We start from the raw sequence: 10,081 nt of genomic DNA, 5'->3' as shown, positions 1-10,081 counted from the left end.
AGGGGTGCGGCCGGTCCCCGCCGGCCCGCACGGCTCCTGCCCGCGGGGTCCCCCGGCGGGGACGCCCCGGGGTAAGCGGGGGAGCCCCTTTGCCCGGGCCAGCAGATGCAGTTGCCATCCCGGAGCGCTCGCCCACTGCGGGGTGGCTTTTCAGAGGAGAAACACAAAAAGTATTGCAATGGATTAAAAGTGGAAACAAGTAGCACTCTAAATGAGACGTCCAAGTTGCAGATAATCCAGTTTTTCCATAACTGAACATACAAGGGCAATTTTTATATGTCTTAATACATTTTTATATACAGACAGATTGTTCTCGGAGAAGGCGTCGCTAAATTCCAGCAGTGTTTCCCATTCGCAGTGTGATTATTAAAATTATTTCCACCCAAGAGCAACGTTCACATTCCCTCGGAGGCAACCAAGGTTGGTGAGAAGCAGCATTTCCAGCTGCGGACCCCTGCGATCAAGGGGTTTCCAAGTTTTACTTTCTTGGGTAGGAGCCCCCAAACCCACCTGATGCTGCCAGGGCTGGCTCCGGCCTGTCCCTGGCACAGCAGCCGCTGCCAAGGGCTCGAGCCCAGCCAGGGAAACCTCTCGGGCTCCTTTCAGCTTCTCTCACACTTCACAGAGGAACAGCTGGTTGTGTGACTCAGCCCATTTGTGCCCTCTCCTCTTTTTTTATACCTTGTGTCTTTCTTATATCTTTTTTCTGTCCTAAACTGCTAAGTAACGACACTGTACATCCTCAAAAGCTGCTCTATACCCTCTCTCCTTCCCCAGCCCCCAGTTAGTGGCTCCAATTTCATAGGAACTAAAATAATCCTTTAGATATAGTATACTTTTCAATTGTGCTATTATACTTTGTTTTAATACAGTGAGTTGTGTAATACTAACAGTGGGCATCTTGGTAAAGGAGCTTGAGTTACCATGGATACACAAAACACCTTTATTTAAAATTCAGGGGAAATTGCTAGCAGAGTATAATGAGCATACATCAGGTTTCAGCCTTAGCCAAACAGTTTGTCTGTGTAATGACTGTATCTGCAATGGAAGTGTTCTGAAGTGTGAAGGTGGCTCTGTGTCTTCCTCACCACCCACGCTCGTAGTCTACGACGGGCAAATCGACTGCTGAGTTGAAAAACACACTGAATCTTTAGAAAAACACAGATCAAGTTTTGAGCTGAAGTAAATAACATTTCAGAGGCATCACTGCATTTGGAAGAGCTCAGTGTAGGAAAAGATTTCTACTAGATAGTCTGGTAAACTAATTTTCTAACACACTCAAAGACTTCTAATACACAGGTTATAAATGTGCTTTTGTTAGATGGCTGGAACAGCTTTGGGACCTTCAAGCCCAGTCTTGGAGCTTCCTCAAATCCAGGAACACCAGAAAAAGAAATGGAAGCTTGTGAGCCACAGGCCCTTGGTGCTGCAGGAAGTAAAGATTACTTCTTCTAGAATATGAATCCATTCATCCCCTAGAAAACAGTAAGCAGTGATTTAGTAAGTAAAACTGATGGATTATTAAGAAAAAAGTACTGGAAATTTTTATTTTAGCATTTAGATTTTTCCAGGGGTTTTTTAAAATTAATATTTATTTGTCAGCACAACAGTATCAGAAGCAATACTGTTAACCTACAGCTAAAAACAAAACAAAACAAAACACACAAAAAAACCCTAAGAACTATAAAGGAAAGGTGATTTTAAGAAAAAAAAAAATCATTAAATTATTGCCCTGACTATAACTGCTCTCCAGCTATCTAATCTTCTGAAGGGCTGAAGATAGGTTTTATCTTCAAGCGAGCTCTCAAAGGTTTATCTGTGGAGGCTGAGCTTTAGCAGTGTACAGGCTGCTCCCTGAACTGCTAACTCAGTCCTTATCCAACCAACTCACTTCAAGTTAATGGAGCTGAGCTCTCACATCTAATTTGCTTTTTTTAAAAGTACAGGATGTGCTTCAATAACGAGATCTGTTTTTAAGAGTTGCAGCTATGCACTGGCCTCTCTAAGCTAAACCTTGTGCTTTGCAATCAGTGCATTTTGTTGAATTAGAAATGAGCTTTTCACAATTTGTAGCTGCTGTCATATTTGTCATCATCATCAATATTCACACACATAGTTGTCTCAAGAGCTGCCGGCAGTCCCTTTGATCATTCAAAAGCTCTGCTTCCGAGGCTCTGGGGAGAGTGAAACCCGGGTCCCACCCTGGCTGCGGAGGGGGTGAGCCGTGTGGGCCGTTGGGGTACTGAGCAGGGCTTTGGGGAGCAAAAAGCAAGACTGTGCAACAAAGATACAGCACAGGCAGTGCATCTCTAGGTGTTTCAGGGGGGGCGAGCCACTCCAGGGGCATATCTTTTCTGCTCAGTCATCTTATAAAAATAGCTTATAAAGAGCTTTATATTTCCAAGCACTGTACGTGCAGAGTGGGCTTCTGCTTTTCCTTTCCTGTTGCAGAAGCCTTCCCAAAGTAGCATCATCTCTGTAGCCGACAGTGCACTAAGCCTCCTCCTTGCTGCACAGATTCACATGCGAATAGAAGTATTTTAAAACGTTTTCCCTGCAAAATAACATTATGCACTGAGTGGTAATAACATCAGACTTTGTGCTGCGTCGAACAGTTTGTTTAGGGTTGCTTAGCTCTCTGCAGCTGAACGGCCGTTCACTGTCACAGGGTGGATGTTCCTCGGGGCAGGTAGGTTAGACAGTATTTACCATAATTTTAATCATCTGCATTATGATTATCTCTTACTAATGCAAATTACCATCTTTTTATGTCAGTTCAGCCTATTCACATTCGAAACATGCCTTCTTCCCTTCCTTTTCTCAACTGAGAAAATATCTTCATTATCAACAATGATACAAAAGAAAAATCTGAAGGGATTATGTAAATAAGTGATTGAATCAGCACTTCTGCAGTCATTGCCAACATGAAAGCAATGTGACATTTGCACAGAAAGAAAAACAAAGTAAATACAGATTCTTTTTTGTCTATTCCCTATGTTCAGTTAAAAAATGTAAATGATGGCAGCACTTGTTATTACAGCAGCCTTTACTTAGCAAAGAAGTGTGGGAAGCAATTAATTACAATGTCAATTGCTCTAAACTAATGAGAAATTCACCTTTCAGCAGATCAGTCACCCGCATCCGTTTGAATACATTCTGTCACTGGTGCTGCATCCCTTAAAATAAACAGCCACAGTTTTGTCTCAAGAGTTTCTCTTGTGGGCCAAAACCCCAGTGGCTCTGTTCAGGTCTAGCTGGTATTCTGGCCTCGTGGTCTTTGGTCTCTGGAGAACACAAAGAGAAATCGATTCCAAGCAGGGTGGATGGTGTACAAGGTTTACAATAAAAGCAAGCTTTCCAAATATAGAACCTCACAGAGACCCATTACATTACAGTAATGCAGTGTAATGGCTGGTGGCTTCCTTCCATAACCAAGGCATTATTTTGCAATCTGCTGTTAGAAGTTATGTAAAGCCTTTCACAACAGAAATATGTGCATATGGAAAGGACAAGCTAGACAAACTGTCTACCTCTGTATTTCTATATTTGTATTGATATTTATGATATGAAGCAAATGGAGGGAAGTGCTGAAAGAGCTCTGCATTTATTTTATCTTTCTGTCTCAGTGATTCCACTCTTGACTTTTCTGCGGGCTGTAAGAGTTCAAGGTCCCTCTCTGCTAATGCAAGGTCAGTCAGTACTCTCTCACTGGAGCGTTTTTGTTAGTGCCAGCTGACTCCCCATATCACACACGTGGGGAGCATGCCATGTTCTGCACATGGTTTCAATTAGTGATATATGCCACTAATTGAAATGCAATTCCTGGTGCATGTCCCTTCCTTCAGCAAAGGATATGTGCTGCAAATACAAGGAATAGCAGCTTGTAGCTGAGAAGGGGACTTCAGCTGGTTAACCACAATCTGTAAGTCCACAGCTCTGACCTGACCTCTTGCAGCACGAAGAACAGCTTCTGCATTTGTTTATTTAATCCAAAATTTAGTAACAGCCTCCACCAGGCCTGGCCCAGTCCTAACTAGGCAGGACCTCAGGCACCCGGTGTGCGTTGCCCATGGGAGAGCCAAGGTCGGCACTGCTCCACACACTTTGTCCTGTACTCCCTCTTCTTCTCCCCAGGAGACCTTTTGCCAGAGACATGTTTGCATGGAGGCAACTGTGCCCCAGAAGGAACCATCCTTTCTTCCGCATACAATCCACTGTGATGCTTCTAATAAATTCATGCTCCCTGCTTTGTATTCAAAGGGATCAGCACTAAAAGTAAAGTCACTGTGCCAGCCATTTCATTCCAATCTTTGCTGCAACCTGCATGGAAACACCATAGCTAGTGAGAGATATGGTAAAGGCAAGGCAAGACTATGATTACAATACAACTACAGGCCTTTTTGTGGTAAAGTTTTTAATTACTTTTGTCAAACTTGTTGCTAAGCGAAGGGGCTTTAATAGACAACTTCAACAAGTAAACTGGAAACCCCTCCATGTGTTGGCTCCATTTTCTTCCCTTGTCTGCTATTTTGGTCATTTTTCCAAAGCACACATCAAGTGAGCCCTGGGTGGATGTGGGCCCCTCATTCACACTTTGGTGTTGGTAGGAAATGAGGAGCATACACTCAGCATCTTGATGGCCTGGGTCAGCGGCAGCAATATGGTTACGCTGCAGATGACTGCTTTAATTAGGAGCTCTTTACTTTGTCAGCAGACCTGGGCAAGGCAGAGTGAAAGCTTGGAGGCAATTAATTGAGTTTTGTTCTTTTAACCTTTTTTTCAGTTAGCATTTTCAACCTTTCTCAGATCTTGGCTTATTACCTATTGCATTTGATCCTACTTTCACTGGTCTCTGCAGTGTAACATTAGCAATATTCTTTTTTAGATACATCATCTCTTATAATTGCAGAAGCAGGAATCTCTGTATTCTTTACCCAGGAAACCATTCTTAACCATTGCTTGTCCCTAGCAACCACAGTTTCACACAAGGTATGTCTTATAATCATAAAGAAAATTCTAATAATTCCAGATATGTAGACCTGCACAAAGGAGGTAAGTTGCATTCAAAGACAGCATTGTGCAAAGGGAATCAGATGACCACAAATATTGACACTATGGCAGTATTTTGTATTCTTAGCTTGTACGCAGTGGTGACGTACACACAGGGCTCAACCCTTTGTATTCTGCCATTAATCATTACGGATGCCAAATCCATAGGCTGTTAACATGTGCACAAACAGTACAAATCAAGCAAAGTCATCTAAGTAAACAAGGCCCTCAGTAACTGCTTTCTAACATGACCTTTTGTCAGAGGGTTCTTAGAATAAATTGTGGTTCCACCAGGTGTTTTTAATGTCAGTCCTTTCACTCTGATGTCTGTGCCTAGATGCTCACTCCCTTGGTCTAACATCTCACTCCATTCAGACCAGGAGCGACACAGCTTTCACACAATGGGAGGCTGTGGCCTTTGCCTTTCATTCAGATTAAATCTCTACTAGAGACAACCTAATAGCTGGCTCTCCTAGTGCTGCTGAACAGCATTGATTTTATGCCACTGCATTGCCAGAGTTTGTGTGGAAGACACGGCATGGTGGATGCCCTACTTGCTCTGTTCCCATGACAACACTCTGCAAAGCAGCTCCCTGCAAGCTTCCCCCTGACTGCTTCATCACATCTGACAGCCGTGCCCAGGCTGCAACTTTCAACCCTGGACAACGCCTCTTCCTTCAATTAAAAAAAAAAAAAAAAAAAAAAAAAAAAAAAAAAAAAAAAAAAAGTATTTTACAAGGAAAAAAATGGTCCTTTTGAAATAGCACTGTTTTGACTGTCAGAGCAGAGAGCATTAAGCTCTCCACCACCACTGGGAGGATGGATGTCTGAGTTTGGTTTGCCATATTACACTGTGCCCTGCTGCTCGGTAATATAATCGGGAATCACTTCTGGTTTTGCTCCAGGGACTATATTTGTTTTCATTGGTGCTGGGGACAGTGTGCCTGATTCTCCATGTCTGCTGAAGTGAATTAAAATATAACAGTACTTCAGATAACTCCTGATTTTATGTACTAGAAGGTACGGAGTTACTTGGACTAATTATTGCAGAGAGGAAGATCTGCTTTTGTTGGAGGTAAGCCTCATCCTGCCCATCCTCCAAAAGCTGTATGTCTCCTGGGACTGCCCCAGGAGTGAGGCCTTCATGAGGGCCAAATACAGATCAATCAAGCCAGCAGTTCTCCAGGCCAAAGTCTTTGGAGCTGATGCTTTTGGCTGTATAGATGAGAAATGTGGATCATAAAGACAAGTTCAGGGCATTAAAGCTGGATGACAGTGGAGAAAAGTGAGCTAAGTTTTCCTGCCTGCCAGTCTAGTGCAGTGCAATAGTGAGTTGGAGGATGGTAATCTTTTTTTTTTTAAGTGAAAACATTTTTAAAACCTTTGTTCTGGTACAGATTCTAAGTTTGTTTTTCTTTTTATATGTAGACTAAGAGCTTAGTCTGTGTCTTTGGCTGTATGACCCCCAGTTGCTCAGTATTTGCCTCAATGAGTGCATCATCTAGATAGAAGGGAATCAAAATTTGGCTTGATAAACAAGAAAAGGCTGGGATTCTTACTGGGGCTCACCGCAGGGCTGAAGCCCTCAAAGGGTCTTCTTCAAGCCTGCCTAGCTGAGAGGAACTTGCAGCTGAACACTGACGCGTGTGACCAACCCTGGGGGCAGGCAAGTGCTGTCCTGTCCTGGCCATGGCCACACCAAGGACAGGTTTTCTGGGGTGTGAGCAATGGGCTGACCGCCACCTCTGCTGGCCCGCGGTGGTGAGTGTCCATAACAGAGCACTGTAGCTGGTCAGTGAGCCAGACTCTGTGCACCCTTCTCCGACAGCAGTCCTCTGAGCACCCCTCTCCTCGCGCCTCTCTGCGTGACTCGAAAGGCTGGCACAGCCCCAACCTAGGAGCCGGGTTCACCCTCACAGAGCTCAGCACGGGGTGCTCCCTGCACCGCATCGGAGGATGCCCGCAGGCCCATAGGTGACAGCACATAACCCACCCCAGGCATTTGCCCCACCAGCAGGAACTGAACTCATTGTGCCCTGGCTGATGCATCTGAGTTTTACAGCACTGCAAAGACTTGGTATAAAATGCACTGCAAAAGCTCATTGCCCGGGTAAAGAGGAAGCAGTTTGTATGTTATGAGCTCAGGGTATCTGCTGAAAGGCGGTCCTGCCACTTGGTGACCGCAACGTGCATACTTTGATTTGGTCCATTATTGTGTAGTCCAGTGTTGTCCAGCCCAAGCATTTCTATGACCCCGACATCAGCCTGCACATTATCTTCCACTTCATTCAATTACTGCCTAATCTGCTATTCCATTTTATTTGATCCGAGCCTTAAAGACCAAATCATGTGTACTGCAAATTACACAATGTCCACCCTTAACTTGGACGGCTTCAAGCAGGTGCTGAGGAACAATTAGATCACTGTCTGTAGAAGCTGCCATTTGGCTAAGAAAGAAAAGACAACTCTAAATAAGACAGATGCAGAGAGAGCCCAAAGATTGCTCACACTGATAATGAAAATTAATCAAACATCATTAGCAGTCTCCAGAGAGCCCAGTACAGCATGTGCTTCTGAGATGTGTTTCTGGTTGTCCTCTGCCTGACAAGAGCAGCCACTTCTCTCAGCTCAAGGGCAGAAAGGAGTTTTGCTGCATCAAGAAAAAGATCAAACTTTGGAACCTTTTTCAAACAGAGTGGGGGTGGCTTTTTTTGAAAGCGGTTTGGGCTAGCCTGCGGTTTAGTGGTGCCAAGCAGCCATGGTCTCTGGCTCAATAAATACAAGTCTCGGATCAATAAATATAGGCAGGTGATTCTACTAAATACATAGCTTTTCTTTTCTTCATATAGAGTGGGACTTAACCTGGAGGCAGTCCACTGTGAGCAGTGCTCCCTGGAGGCTGCTTCTACACCCACCTAAAATGCAGCTGGGATGGGCTTTGTGGTGTGCAGCATATTCCACACAGGAGGGCTGTGGGGATTGTCGGTTATTAACACCAGTCTCTTGGGGATTATTTTAGCACACAGTTATTTCTACTAAAATCTCATGTCTGTCCTTTTGCCATCCTGCCTCCCTTCTTCACTAGCCAGGGTGCCCTAATTTTAACTCAACAGCCTCAAAAGCTTGACACTGAGTCCATTCTGTTTGTATGGTATTTAATATACTGGAGCCCTGACTAGAGCTTCTGGGCTTTACAACAACTAAATGTTTTATTTGGCTTTTGTGTATGTGTCTTTTGGGTTCCTTCATTTGTTTACCCACTACCACTGCTTATGTTTATAGTTTGGTATTGTGGGAATAGTGAGGAAAGTGAATAACTGACCTTGTTAGTTGAAGATGTGTCAATTCAAGCTTAAAAATTATGAGAAGAAAAATCTAAAAGAGTGGAAGAAGTTCATCTGCACGTGAACACGTGGTCGCGCAGACCTGCAGGCCTCCCACAAACCAGTCTTAGGGTTGGCGCATTTTATCCCTTCATCCTGTCAAGTCCTGAGACTTCCTCTGCCCAAGCCAGGCCCTGGGGATGCCCACTGATCTCACTGCGACCACGGCAGCTCACACCGATGAGGATGCGGCTTTATCTTTGCTGTGTCTGGCTTGTATTGTGTTAGTTACCTGTGGCCCTCAGGAAAAAATAAGCCATATTTTTCTCCTAAAGCAATAAGAGGCGCATCTGGATCACCTTAACTCAATTTGGGACAGCAGAGAGCGGAAGTGTGGGGAGAGCAACTGATGTGGGCTTATTGCCATCCGCGTCTTCTAATACAATTTTTGAATGAGAGCATCCTATTAACTCCCTCTTTGTACAGACTACAGTGATTCATCACATTAATGCTTTCTTCAAGTAGGTTTTTTTTTTTTTGAGCTGCCACTCTGCTCAGTTGCTCTCTGGATAGGTACAGGTGAACCTGTTATCCCTTCTTTACGGTAACTACTTAGATAATGAATAAATCCCCAGTAGCACGCTGTCAGGTGCACTGCTGAGGGAAGGGGATGTTCCCTGGGGTGGAAAATTATCTTGGCAGGAGAAGGAAGGCTTTTCTGAGAGTTAAATAACACCCAAATAGTGTCACCACCCCTTGTCAAAGCAAGCTTAGGCTTTCTCTCTTCAGCTGTACCTCCCTACCAAGTGGAACAAGCGCTGCCCTGTTGTGCTACACAGTCCTGAAGCACATGCACAGCATAAGCAAACGGGGTTTTGGAGCTGCTGTGGTGGGACAGGTTACTGATGAGTGTGTCCTTCAGATCCCGGAGGGGTCTGCAGCAGCAAGGACAGGAGGCTTTTTGCCTGCCTCATCCTGCCCATGCATCCAGGCTATCCATCCCTCCCATCCTGCTAACCATAACCACAGCATGCTCAGAGAGTGAATTATTTGGCAAAGCCTTAGTGCCAGAGAAGGGAGATAAATTCCTCACCTACATAATCTCCTTCCCCTCGTTAGTACGGCCTTTTCAGAGCTACTCTCTAAGGTGAATAGAAACAACAGCGTCTCCACTGGTTAAATCATTGCTCTGTAGCAAGCTCCTCTAGAAGCCTATCCCACTAGGCTCTTACTAGCTGCTAAAACATTGACCAGGATCATAAGCAGCCCCACTGAGAGATGGCTCAGCCCTTACAGCTAAACCATACCTGGGATCTTCACTTATTACTTAATGGGAAGACACTGATCAGGGCATTGGAAGATGGCTCGTGACCTTAATATCACAGCATATGAAGCAGCAGGAGCTAGGCAGAAGCTTCCTTGTAACAAAATGTGGTCTCACTTGGAGCAAATTTATCTAGGAGAATGTTAAGCTGTAAATGCCAAGTTAATTAGCCCTCATACATAATTTGTTTTTAAAAATACACTGTCGTCTCCTTCTGGAGGAACAAGAGCCCATTTTCCCCTTCTGTTAGCCTGAAAAGTCAGTCTGAGAAATGTCATTGAAGCCTAAACCAAGAAGCATCATGATGTTTTTAGTAGAGGACCTCTCTGTGAGTAGGAGCTTAAAATCCACAGATGTCGTCTCTAAACCTGCCAAGCCAGAAGGC

Source organism: Athene cunicularia (assembly GCF_003259725.1).
Source record: "Athene cunicularia isolate RWA chromosome 5 unlocalized genomic scaffold, athCun1 chr5_part2, whole genome shotgun sequence".
Classification (NCBI taxonomy): Eukaryota; Metazoa; Chordata; class Aves; order Strigiformes; family Strigidae; genus Athene; species Athene cunicularia.
This window is presented reverse-complemented; position numbering follows the sequence as displayed.